Source organism: Eurosta solidaginis, chromosome 4, assembly GCF_040869045.1.
Source record: "Eurosta solidaginis isolate ZX-2024a chromosome 4, ASM4086904v1, whole genome shotgun sequence".
In the NCBI taxonomy this organism is placed as follows: domain Eukaryota; kingdom Metazoa; phylum Arthropoda; class Insecta; order Diptera; family Tephritidae; genus Eurosta; species Eurosta solidaginis.
In genome coordinates, this window is record NC_090322.1 from 239561868 (window position 1) to 239574554 (window position 12687).

The following is a 12687-nucleotide window of genomic DNA, read 5'->3' on the forward strand; positions in this document are numbered from 1 at the left end:
ATAAACGATCTCCGAACAAGCTTCGGATGCGTATTACAATTGGGAGCAATTTATTCAAATTTTTATCGCCACTGAAGTTAGGTGATGGTGTGCCTATGACCTATCCACAATGTTGATAGCGATTTCAAAATAGTGAGCGCAGTTGTGATAGGAATCCTGATAAGCTACAAGCTTGAAACTTGGAATATAGTTCAAAACCCGATGACAATGCAATAATAAGAAAGAAACAAACAAACACCACAATGTGGTGCTTGGATCGAAATTTTTCAAAAAAATCGTATTTGTAGGCCAATTTGGCTAACATTTGGAACACATATTACATACCTGAATAGAAAGCGGCCTATGAAAAACATCGCCGTCAGGTGGAGCATGGATCGAAATGCGTTTGGCACATTGAATAAATATTACATACAGTCGGGTAGGAGAACATCAAAATACTTTGCAGCACATAAGTTCAAATTTTATAAGCGAAAATTAAGTAAATAAAATAATAATAAAAAAAAAAAATGTTTAAGTTAAACGGTTTTATAAAAACAATACTTATATTAAGTAATAATAATACTAAAGGCGAGAAAATTATTAGGTAGTTCCTAGGTACTAGTCATCACACTCCTCATCAATCTAGGGCGTTGATCAGAAAAATAAATAAAGGCGTAAGCCGCGTCAAATTACCATTGATAGTCAACCGCTTACAACTTTATAAACAATATTTTCATATATGCATAAGTACGACCAACTGAACCTTAATTAGGTTATGCTACGCCTCACGTTTTTAGAAATTGCACGCGCCCAACGCTTTTATTTAATTGTCTGATCAACGCCCTAATTGATGAGGAGTGTGATGACTAGTACCTAGGACCTACCTATTTTCTCGCTTTTAGTACTATTATATATATTATTTCTAATTGCTGTTTTTATGTACGGGTCCCTTTTTCGCTCTTATTTGGAATCCAAATCTATAAATAAAGTTTTGGTTGTAAAGACGGAGATTCAGGCTATTAGCGAGCTTTGGGCAATTTTGGTCGTAGTGATGTTGTTTAGCTATATTTTATTAAAATAATTTGGTAAAAATAAACGATTGTGAGAACACAAAGAAACCTATTTGTACTATGGCACTATTGTGAATATTTGCACTGCATTACCGGCAGTTGCTCTCATACGCCAGATCGCAGTGCAAGCTGTTTAATTGATTGATACAACAGCTGATTTCTGTTAATTTGATTGGTTGCGCATGATGCACACGGGTACGGCTCGTTATAACTTAATGTAAGTATTGTCAAAGAGGATAAATATTGTGACGAATATTAGCAACACTAAGGAGTACTATCATCTCTAAGTCGATACTGAGCAGTGACTTTTATGCACATAACCAAATTAATCATTATGTCTATACATATGTACGTACACGCAGCGGAGAAGCAACGCACAACTACATGCATATATCTGAGATACTCCTGAAAGTATGCAATAATTGTGCAAGTATTACTTACATATACACGCGCATGGGCTATGAGAGAAGCTATAAAAATTGTGCATCTGTAGTTATAGCTGAGAAATTTATAGCTGATAACTAACTAGTAAGTTCTGGAAATAGAAGCGCCTAGAAATATGTCGGCGATGAAACCGGACAGTATAAAAGCGGCAGCCATTGAGGCACGACAAGTCAGCCTGATTTAAGCAAGCGATCAGTTGCGAAGTATAAGTGTTACTGTGAAGTACCTTAATAAGGGCCATTTTGCATTATTAAATAGTGGAGTTATTTATTCAACAGTTTAGTGATTCGAACGTCAGTAGAAGGTTGCAAATAAGAGGAATTGCAGTAAATTCGTTACAAAATAATAAGAGACGTCACTCGTTACTTTGCGTAATGTTATTCGTTAGGATACTCCCACTCTCGTTACTTTGCGTAATGATATTCGTTAGGGTACTCCCAGGTTTTTTTGGGCGGGATGTGCATAAATGTGTTCTATACATTTCGTGGGATATTTGTGTTTATTTTTCCAACTTTATTTAATTAACTAATTAATTCTCTTTCCATAAATAACATTTGCATAAGGTGCCTACACGGCATGGATAAATGCGAGACAATTAACAATGTCTCTCACAGAAAATATTAGACATCAATTTTTTTGATTTCCAGCGAGTACCTCGCCACTCGTAGCAGACTGGTGGCTCTTATTTATTTATCATCTTTGGTATTGTTTTCAATAAAACCGTTTAACTAAAATTTTTTTTATTATTTTATTTTATTTGTAGCGATGATGTAAACTCAATTTCTATATTCCTACAGATGTCGTCTTAAGCTAATTAAATTTAACGGATATGTTAAAGATGAACATACGTTTAAATCGGATTAAATTAACGTCCGTTTAAGACTTAATACAAGATTTTGATTATGTCAACCCACTTAGTTTCGGGCAGTGTTGTTGCTCAAATTTTAGTGCACTGCCCCCCACCATGGTTTTGAAAACAGATAGAACTAATTAAGTACACCATTTGTAGTTTTCTCTATTTATTCTTTAAAAATTTAGTCATTGTATACATGTCACATGATCGTTCTTAAATTAACAAATTTATTCAATTGTGCAAATGTTTACATTTAAAAAAATAAACAACTACAAGAAGTTCCCTCTAATTAGTTTAATAGAACAAAAGCTATTTGTTCAATTTTGTTGAAATTTTATCAGATAATTTACCTACAAATTTCCTCAAGCTATAATTGGCCGAGTGAATAAAATAAACGTCAATTCATTTAACCTTGATTAAAAAGTATTCTTATTCCTCAGAGCTAGAGGAAAAAGCTTTCGTTTGTTTTTTATTCACGTAACAAAATTTGTATAAATAGCCCCCAGAAAAACGAAATTGCTTCACTTTAAACTCAACAATCGACGGAAAGTTTTAAAATAAAAAAAATGAATTCACGCAGTTCTTTCGCCATCCTGTTGTTCGTCCTTAGCTCTTTTTTGACTAATACGAACTCGGAATATCGCGTTATAAGTGGCACTGATTGGGATATACATGATAGTCCTTACTTGGTATCAATCATTTCTGACGGCAGGTATATATGCGTTGGTGCCTTAATCACTTTTTGGCAGGTGGTTACAGCTGGCCATTGCCTGATAGATACAACCGCGAATTGTATAATTGTTTCAGCTGGTGTATCTGATTTACGTTTAATAAAACGAAAAGGAAAAACTCGCTATGTAGAGCGTATAGATTATGCACCTGGTTTTGATGCGGAAACACTAGATATGGATATAGCTGTGATGAAATTGAAGGCACCCTTTGAAGAGTGTGATACAATAAAAACAATTGAACTTTGCGATAGTCCATCATTAGCCAAGCACACAGAAATGCGAGTAAGTGGATGGGGTTGGACATCTCCATACAATGGGGAAATTTCGATGATACTCCAATCTACTGTCTTCAATATAATAGACAAGGACGAATGTGCGGATCGTTATGCGAGGAAAGGGATATTTTTAACAGAATCAATGATTTGTGCTAAAACTCTGGGAGCTGATACGTGTGCGGGAGATTCTGGTACCCCGGGCGTGGTGGATGGAAAGCTTTGTGCTGTGCTATCATCTGCAATAAATCCTCGTAACTGTTATTATCCGAATTTATGTATAACTATAAATAATGAAAATGTTCGAGCTTTTCTAAATTCTCCGGAACAAAATTAATTGCAGGGTGTGCAGTGTTGAAGTTTTATCATTAATGAATACAACATGAAAAAAAGAAGAAAATTACGAATTACGAAATAAGTAAGGCAAACTCTATAACGGTATAAAACAGCTGATCCAACCAACCGTATGGAAATCAATGTATTTCTTACTACTTTGTCATAACCTTACCATAGCTAATTAATCAGTTTTTGGGTTTCCACCCTATTGTTATTCTATAAAGTTTTGCTTTCGTTTATTTATTCACATTTTGGAGTTATTATTTTTTGTTTTGAAATCTTTTAGCCAAAAAGGTGGGTTAATGATTGTATAGCTTGTTAGCAGTTTTTTGCATTTACTATTTTATGAAGTTACTAGCAGACCCGGCAGACATTGTTCTGCCCTAAATTTGGTCCATCTGCATACATTTTAATAAGCTTTTTCCGTCTAACTCAGCCATCCCCCTATTAATTTTTTCTTAATCCTTTTAATCCCTCCTCCTTCCGTGATTTTCGTTTCATCTCTCTCTATCTTCGTCTCACTCTATCTCTTTCTCAGTCTCCTTCTCCTCCCCTCTCTCTCAAGTTCTTCTCATTCTTCTTCATCCCTTATTGCTAGTCCCAGAGGATGGTATGTATTTTGTTCCAGCCCTATTCCGAGTCGTGGTGAGTAGTGATGATAATGAAGCGGGTGTGTTTATCAAAAAATTTTGTGATTTTTATTACGGCAATTCTATTTGAAAACAAAAGATGGATGATACATTTCATGACAACATCTTTAGCCGTTCTTGAAGTCGAGGCAAGGGTTTTCAAAAAATTCGAGCGGCCTTAGTAGGCGTTGCCACGCTCAATTTTTCAAATACTTAAGTCAACCTTGCTGTTCATATACAAATTTACCATTTTAGCTTTATAATTTACGGAAATATCCCGTTCAGGGGGGTGGGGTTGTTCTGTGAATAGAACAAAAATTTATTCAAATATGTGGACATTTTTTTTCCACTTCATCGTTTAACAGAACCAGAATTCGCCCCCAGTGGGCTGACTTCACAGAACATGAATTGGCTCCAGTATTGAACAATCACAGAATGCCTCTTTGGATCCGTCCTTGCGCTACGGTTATAATAACGATAATCTTACGATGAGGGCTTTTGCTAAAAACTCGAAATTTCTTTTTTTTCATGAAAGTTTCCATTTTTTTTTTAATTTTTCTTTTAAATTTTATAATGGTTTTTCATAGTTTTGTTTGTTTTCGCTAAGCTCAAATGAATTGGACTTCAAACCTCATAATAAGGAAAATCAATAAGAACTTTTAAAATTTGTTTTTCTTCTAGTTTTTATTGTCGAAATTCTTAAAGATTTTTTGAGATTTTTTGCTTTTGTTACACAAGTAGAAAGAAACTGCGAAAGAGGTAATAGAGTAAGACGAAGATAAAAATGAAAATGGTGGAAAGGGGAGGAAGAAGGAGCCTGAAAAACATAGAGAGAAAAGAAAGGAGAGGGAGGAGCAAATAAAAGGAAGAGGAACGGGAGAGAGTGGGGTGAGGGTGGTGGAGTAACCGATAAAAATTTGGTCTCATTCTCCCTTCCCTTTCCGCTATCTCTATATCTCTATCTTCGTATCATTCTATTATCTGAGATGGGAGTGAGATAGATAGAGACCCAGCGGGTTAGGGGGCTTAGAATATACTCGCCTCAGGTATGTCTGTCGTAAGAGGCACTTAAAATACAAAATTGATTCAAGTGGTTGTGTAGCGCAACCCTTTCAAGGGGTTGCCAGCGCAATATATAGCTTCTCCAACCCAATTGCCACCCTCACCTACCTGTCGCGAATCCTGTTGCTTTAACAGCCGATGCTCTGGCGACCCCAGGTTCCTCATGGGTCTAGGTGGTGGGAGAGCGGGATGTCCTAGAAGGTTTCTTGTGGTCATACCAAATCGTGCACGGTTGGTCGGGCTAGTACATACGTTTATACAAATATACATCCAAACAACAAAAAAAGGTCTATACGAGTTGAAGTCGAAGTTGAACTGTAAAATAACTGTGCTATAAGAATACTTCACTTAATTATTATTTTTTTTATTTCTTTATGCTATCATAATTTTGCTTTACTCTTTATTCGTCATCATGTGACAAAATTATTAAAGAAAATTAAAATAAAGCGAAATTAGCGACAGAACATTTAGAACACGTACGACATTTACACATTTTCTAGTACTTCTTCGGCGTTTAAAAGTAACTTGAAAAGCTTTTGAAATTTCTTTATTTGCGTTTCCGGTGTTTAATATTGGCTTTACTGAGTTAAAAAATACAGCAAAGTAAATTTAAGTTGAAAGGCCTAATTAAGTTTGTTTCGCCAAAGCAAATATTAGTAGAGCGTGGTGTGAAATTAAAAGGGCAGTCGAAACCAAAATATGTTGTTAAAACCCCGAACTTCGGGCATCCAAAAACTGTAATAACAGGTTCATTTAACTATTCGAGATTTATGAACTGTTTGGTCGAAGATGACCCCATCTCAGCAGCCGTTTCGAAAACGTCCTATCCTAGAAAACTTTTGAGAATCGCCCGATATGGGTATAAATTCAATACATTTTGACACGAGAAAGGGCCTTTATGAAAACATTTCTGAGATAGGACTTCCTTCAACCGCAATCTGATGTAGTTCGTTATTGAAACAAATCCTGAAAAAGTTTTTGAAAAATGTTCCGAAATAGGCCTCTTTGCGTTCTACAGATATTTGAACCGGACTTGAAACCTTCAGTCTTTTGGAGAGTTTTTGGTAACATTTAATATTTTTTCAAATCTCTGTGCCGTATTTTTCGTTCGGGTCCCAGCCATGTAGCTTTATGGATCTTTTAGTGTTTATACTTTGAGCTGGATAAGACAAAATTACGGGATACAGCGTAATAGATCATCCTCATTCCATTAATTAACATCTGAAATTGCTGAGTAAATGTGTGTGTGAGTGGTGTATCAAATATGCGCAGGTTTAATTGTTATAGAGAACTAGCAGACCCGGCAGACATTGTCCTTCCCTCTCTCTCAAGTTCTTCTCATTCTTCTTCATCCCTTATTGCCAGCACGGTTGCCACTTTCGGTCATTTGGACCAAAAATGGCCCCCTCCAACCCCATTTGGTACACTGGTCCATTTTCTTCAATTTTGTTCCTTTTTAGGCAGTTGCCATGATTTTGGTACTTTTCTTTCTTTTTCACTCAGGTAAAAATTCGCAATATAGCCCAAAAAATTTGCAGCACATTCGTAAACCCACATACAATTTGGAATTTACTTGAATGAATTTCTCACCACAAAAAATTGCTAAGTCAATAAAAATGCACGAGAACAGGGATATTTCACCTATGAAATAATTTAGGCGAGGCATTAAAAAGAAAAGTGTTGGCAAACACATTGTCGTTAGTTGTTGATGAAATAGCCGACTTATGAAAAAAACTCTTGTTAAATATTTATCATAATAATGACTAGATATTTCCATCGGTTACTAAACACTTAGTGAAAGATTTATGTCAATAGTAGAGCGAAAAGTATGTATTTCAAATGCACTTGCGCCTCTAAGAAATTTGACAAGGCTTGCAACAGATGAAGCGTGGAGTTTAATGAATTGAAAACTAAGTAAAAGAATGAAACTAATTTATTTTATATTAAGTGTACTTGCCACTTACTTAATTCAAGCCTACCGAGAGATATTGAGAGTTTGTGAAGGCACGTCGATATTTAAATCTTTTTCAACCAGCACAAGAAATATTTCAACTGGAAGGCAGAAATACTTCTTGAAGGCGATAACTTTATAAATGTACAACGAATGCGATTAAAAATTTTATTTTTATATTCAGCTTTTGAAGCAAATGCAAAAGAGATTTGATTTTGGAAGAAATATTTTGTGTAAAATTATCCCCGTAGGTGCTAGCATTTATCCCTGATGCCAGGTATCAAAACTCACACGTACTGAATCTAGGGTATGATGTAAACTTTAAAAGTTAAGAGAAAAAGTAAGCATCTATAGAAATAGAACTAACAAAATTGCTTAGTTCCATTTATGCTCTACTGAGTTTTCCACACAGTTCGACCAGAAAGCAAATTTCTGAACCCTTACTTACTAAAACTTAACTGTGCTATACATTTTATTTCATTGCAACCAACAATATAATGCTGGAAATAAAAGCTTTGTGAGCAAATCTAGGTTCATAACGTTAGGTTGGTGAACGACATACACCTATTCTAGAAATGTGAAAATATAATACCATGAACTACATTTTATTTTTGTTTGTTCCTTGAATTTAAGCAAAGTATTTATTATGTCCAGTAAAATTTTATATAGGAAACCATGGAAACATCCTAAAGTTTTGTATTTTACAACGAATACGCCCTCCTTATATACCAATAAAATAAAACAAAAATTTGGTCCTTTTTTTTATGATTTGGTCCTATTTTTCCGTGAATTTTGGTCCCAAATGAAAACATGGTGTGGTAACCGTGATTGCCAGTCGCAGAGGGTAGTATGTATTTTGTTCCAGTCCCATTCCTAGTCCCAGTCCCACTCCAAGTCTCAGTCCCAGGCCTAGTCCTGATCCCAGTCCCAGTCCGTCTCTGGTCTACTTCCCGGAAAAAAGGATCGTAAATAATAATATAGGCAAATTTATATACCAAATTTCAGGCAAATCGAATAGGACGTATGTAGATAGGTATGTGGGTATTATTAATTCATATCTTTATTTCGGCTTCGCAAGCATATTTATCAGTTTTTTTTAACAGCTTTCATTTGATATCCATATTACACACACATTGTAGGGGTATCCTGGTCCATGTTTTGGCCTATATTTCGAGACTCTAGTCACCCAGCGGTATACAAAGTACTCTGTACTGAAGGACTCAACAACATCTTTCATTTGTTATCCATATTCTATAAACACATTCTAGGGGAACCCGGGTCCAAGTTTTGGCCTATTTCTCTAGACCCTAGTCACCCAGGGGTACAAAAGATACCCCGTATCAAAGTACTCATAAACAGCTTCGCTTTGATACCCATATTGTACAAACACATCCCAGGATTGCCCAGGTCCACGTTTTGATCGCAAGACCCTAGCTGGAATGGGATAAAAAGTATTCTATGTCCGTCTCCTGATTGTAAGCTACCTCTCCACCAATTTTCAGCCAAATCGGATAATCCGTTCTTGAGTTATAAATGTGTGTTTGTGTAACTTACACCACTTTATTTTATATATACATCACATTAGATACTTCAAAAATAACAGTATTTCTCCACTATTTAATGGATCTTATCATACATATAAAAATTCCTCTTCAACCACTCAATCTACTAAATTAAACCGCATCAACATCCGTTGCGTAGCTTTAAAGGTTTGAGCATTCAAAGGGACATAGGGACAGAAAAATCGACTTTGTTTTATACTATGTAGTGATAGTGATAGTGATGATGACACTTTTTTCGTTATACTTCTTTAGGTGTGTTATGAAAAATTGATGAGAGTGATATTTTAGAAAATGTGATACAAAACTCAGTTGCTGTACAAACTACAAATATACATGTATATGGCTGGTAACCAAGCATGAATTTCGCGAAATTACTAGACCTTAGGAGAAATGAGTGAACGAGGAAACCGAGAGTATAAAAGCAGCGCAAGCTGAGGCATGACTAATCAGTTTGATTCAAACACGCTACTAGTTGCGAAGTGAAGTATAATTGTGAAGTAAAATTGTACTATGCCCAAAGTAGGCCAATAAAGACCATTTTGCAATACAGAATATTGGAGTGATTTATTCAACAGTTTAGCGATTCAAACGTTAGCAGAAGGTTTCAAATAACACTACTCAACAAATTTTGATCAACTTTAGTCTCCAAGAATAAACTAGGCCTTTCCTAAAGTGAAATTTTCTCCTAATTCTGAATACGACTTCCATTTTCCTGTGGCAGATCTAGTTTCCGAGATATCGGCGAAAATATGAAAATTCCCATTTTTGCAGAACACTACTTCATACAGGTACGGCAAAAATTTGTATTTTTAATTTTTTCGTTTTAAACTGTTGAATTATACATTATACTAATTCCCATAAACATTTCTTGCCTTCACCTCCTTTCAGTATCTTCAGTAGTTTGGCCACTATGCCAAAAAAGTTGAAAAAATTTTGAGAAAAAAAAAGAAATTTTTTACAAAATTTCATATCTAACCACTTTAAAATCGGAAAAATTCGATGGACGAAAAAAAGTTAGCCCTTCTATGTTGTAGGTAATTTAACTACGAAAATTCTAAGCGTACCAGTACAACAATTGGACGTGCCGTTGAGACTATAGCCCCGTCAACTTGTAAGCGTCTATCCTAAAATTTTAGTATTACTTTGATAAAATTGGCGAGACATTTCATTTGGTCACTCTAACTTAGGGTCTAATAAATTTAAAAAGACATCAAGTATTTAATTGTCACTACTGTTTGTTGTAAATTTTGTTTTGAAAATTTTAGTGCAAATTTATACATACTATATCGGTAGATGTGTTTACGAAATGGCTTGTTGCAAAAGAGATTTTAAATGTAAAAATAATCCGGATGATTTTTGCTTTATTTGCGGACATTAATTATATTTCTGGAAACTCAGCTCGGAAAATAACTTGTTCTGTCAAAGATGCATACTTTCATTATTTCGTTTTCCGTGTAAAAAATTTCAATAAATCTTGGACACCTCATTTTATTTGCGCCTCCTGTAGATTAGCTTTACTGAGATGGGTATCGGGTAAATGTCATAACATGAAGTTTGGTGTTACAATGATGTGGACTGAACCCTTTAACCACGACCAGTGCTATTTTTGCGTGATATCCTTAAAGGTAAAACGAGAAAAAAGAGGAAATTAATAATATATCCAAATGTGCCATCAGCTAAAAAACCAAAGCTACATGACCATACCTTACCCATACCTAGGCCGCCTTTAAGTTTTGAAGCCTCAAGCGAAAAAGACTCCGAAGCAGACAGTGAACAAGAAGGAGAGGTCCCACATCGAGTCTTACAAGCCGAACTTAATGACTTGGCCAAAGATTTGAAATTATCGAAATTTGATAGCGAAGTTCTAGGATTTCGTTTGCAGCAATGGGGCAGCCTGGGCCCTTCGACAAGTACTTCCAAATTTCCAAATAGACACAAGACATTCTCTTCTTTTTTTACTAAACGTGAAAATATTTTCTACTGCAATGACGTTCAAGGTTTACTTGAAGCACTCAAATTAGAAAATAAAGCGGATGATTGGCGCTTGTTTATAGACAGTTCAAAGCATAGTTTAAAAGCAGCATTACTCAATAAAGGAAACTCGTTACCGTCAATACCAGTGGCACATTCTGAGAATACTAAAGAAACTTATTTAAGCATATCCAATTTACTTGAGCTCATTCAATATAAACAATTTAATTGGATAATTTGTGCGGACTTAAAGGTAGGCAGTTTCGGTGGTACAATTTAATTCCCAGGTTGTAGCTATAATTCTCGGACTTCAAGGAGGTTTTACTAAATATGGCTGTTTTCTCTGTCTTTGGGACAGCCGTGCTAGAGAAACCCATTATATTCAGGAAAACTGGCCACCAAGAGCTCAGTGCGGACCAGGTGCCTTCAATATCGCAAATATAGTAAATCCCGAACGAGTTATTTTGCCAGCATCAAATTAGGATTAATGAAAAATTTTGTAAAGGTTTTAAATAAGGACGCGCCATCCTTCCAGTACCTAACGAAATTTTTCCCTAAAATAACTCAAGCTAAATTAAAAGAATGTATATTTGTTGGTCCGCAAATTAGAAAGTTGCTGAAAGACGAAAATTTTGCGAATCATTTATCATCAGTAGAAGCAGCGGCTTGGGACAGCTTTAAGCAAGTCGCTAGTGGACTTCTTGGCAACAACAAAGATCCCAACTATAGAGAGATGGTCAAAGCCTTGTTGAAAAACTACAGTGCTATGAAATGCAACATGTCCCTCAAAATGCATTTTTTCCATTCACATTTGGATAATTTTCCCGCAAACCTAGGTGCTGAAAGTGATGAACAGGGTGAAAGGTTTCACCAAGACCTCATGATTTTTGAAAAGCGTTACCAAGGTTTTTGGAATGAAGAAATGATGGAAGATTATTGCTGGATAATAATACGGGAGACAAACCCAAAAAATTATAAAAGTGTAGTTAAAAGTACTCACTATTGACCACCACGGTAAAATCGCTCAATTTGACTTCTTTTAGATGTAGATATGTATGTATTTAATGTTGTTGTCGTTGCTGTTTTTTACTGAATTGCTGATTTATACTCATATTACTCAATTGAATACAGTTTAACGTGCAAACATGTGTCTATAATAAAACGTTATAAAAAATAAAAACGTAGTTTGAATAAAAATTGTCTCTACAAAAAATTGTAGGATAGACGCTTGCAAGTTAACGGGGCTAAAGTCTCAACGGCACGTCCGATTGTTGTACTGGTATGCTTAAAATTTTCGTAGTTAAATTACCTACAACATAGGAGGGCTAATTTGTTTCGTCCATAGAATTTTTCCCGTTTTAAAGTGGTTAAATCTGAAATTTTGTAAAAAATTTCTTTTTTTTCTCAAAACTTTTTCAACGTTTTTTGGCATAGTGGCCAAACTACTGAAGTACTGAAAGGAGGTGAAGGCAAGAAATGTTTATGGGAATTAGTATAATGTATAATGTATAGTTCGTTTAAAACGAAAAAATGAAAAATATAAATTTTTGCCGTACCTATATGAAGTATACTTATTCGGTATACTTATTGGTGGGTCTATCTATTTTCCTTTAAGGACTTATAATTTTGAGATTCGTGACAAAGTCAATTTCATGAAAGGTATAAAAAAAATTTTGCATCCATATAAGGACTACCCTAATACATATGTATGTAACTACAAATATACAATGAAAGATAGTCGTGTTAAAAGGTAGTCAAGTTAAATAAGCAAACACTTTAAGAAATATTACAAATAAATATCAAGAGTAAATAAAGTGGTATGAAAGC

At 35.1% G+C, this 12687-nt stretch overlaps 1 protein-coding gene across 5 annotated transcripts in view; it reads left to right on the forward strand.

Annotated features, from left to right (window-relative positions):
- Window positions 1-12687, forward strand: part of Rhp (rhophilin) — a 275760-nt gene that overhangs the window by 70720 nt on the left and 192353 nt on the right. The window lies entirely within an intron of this gene.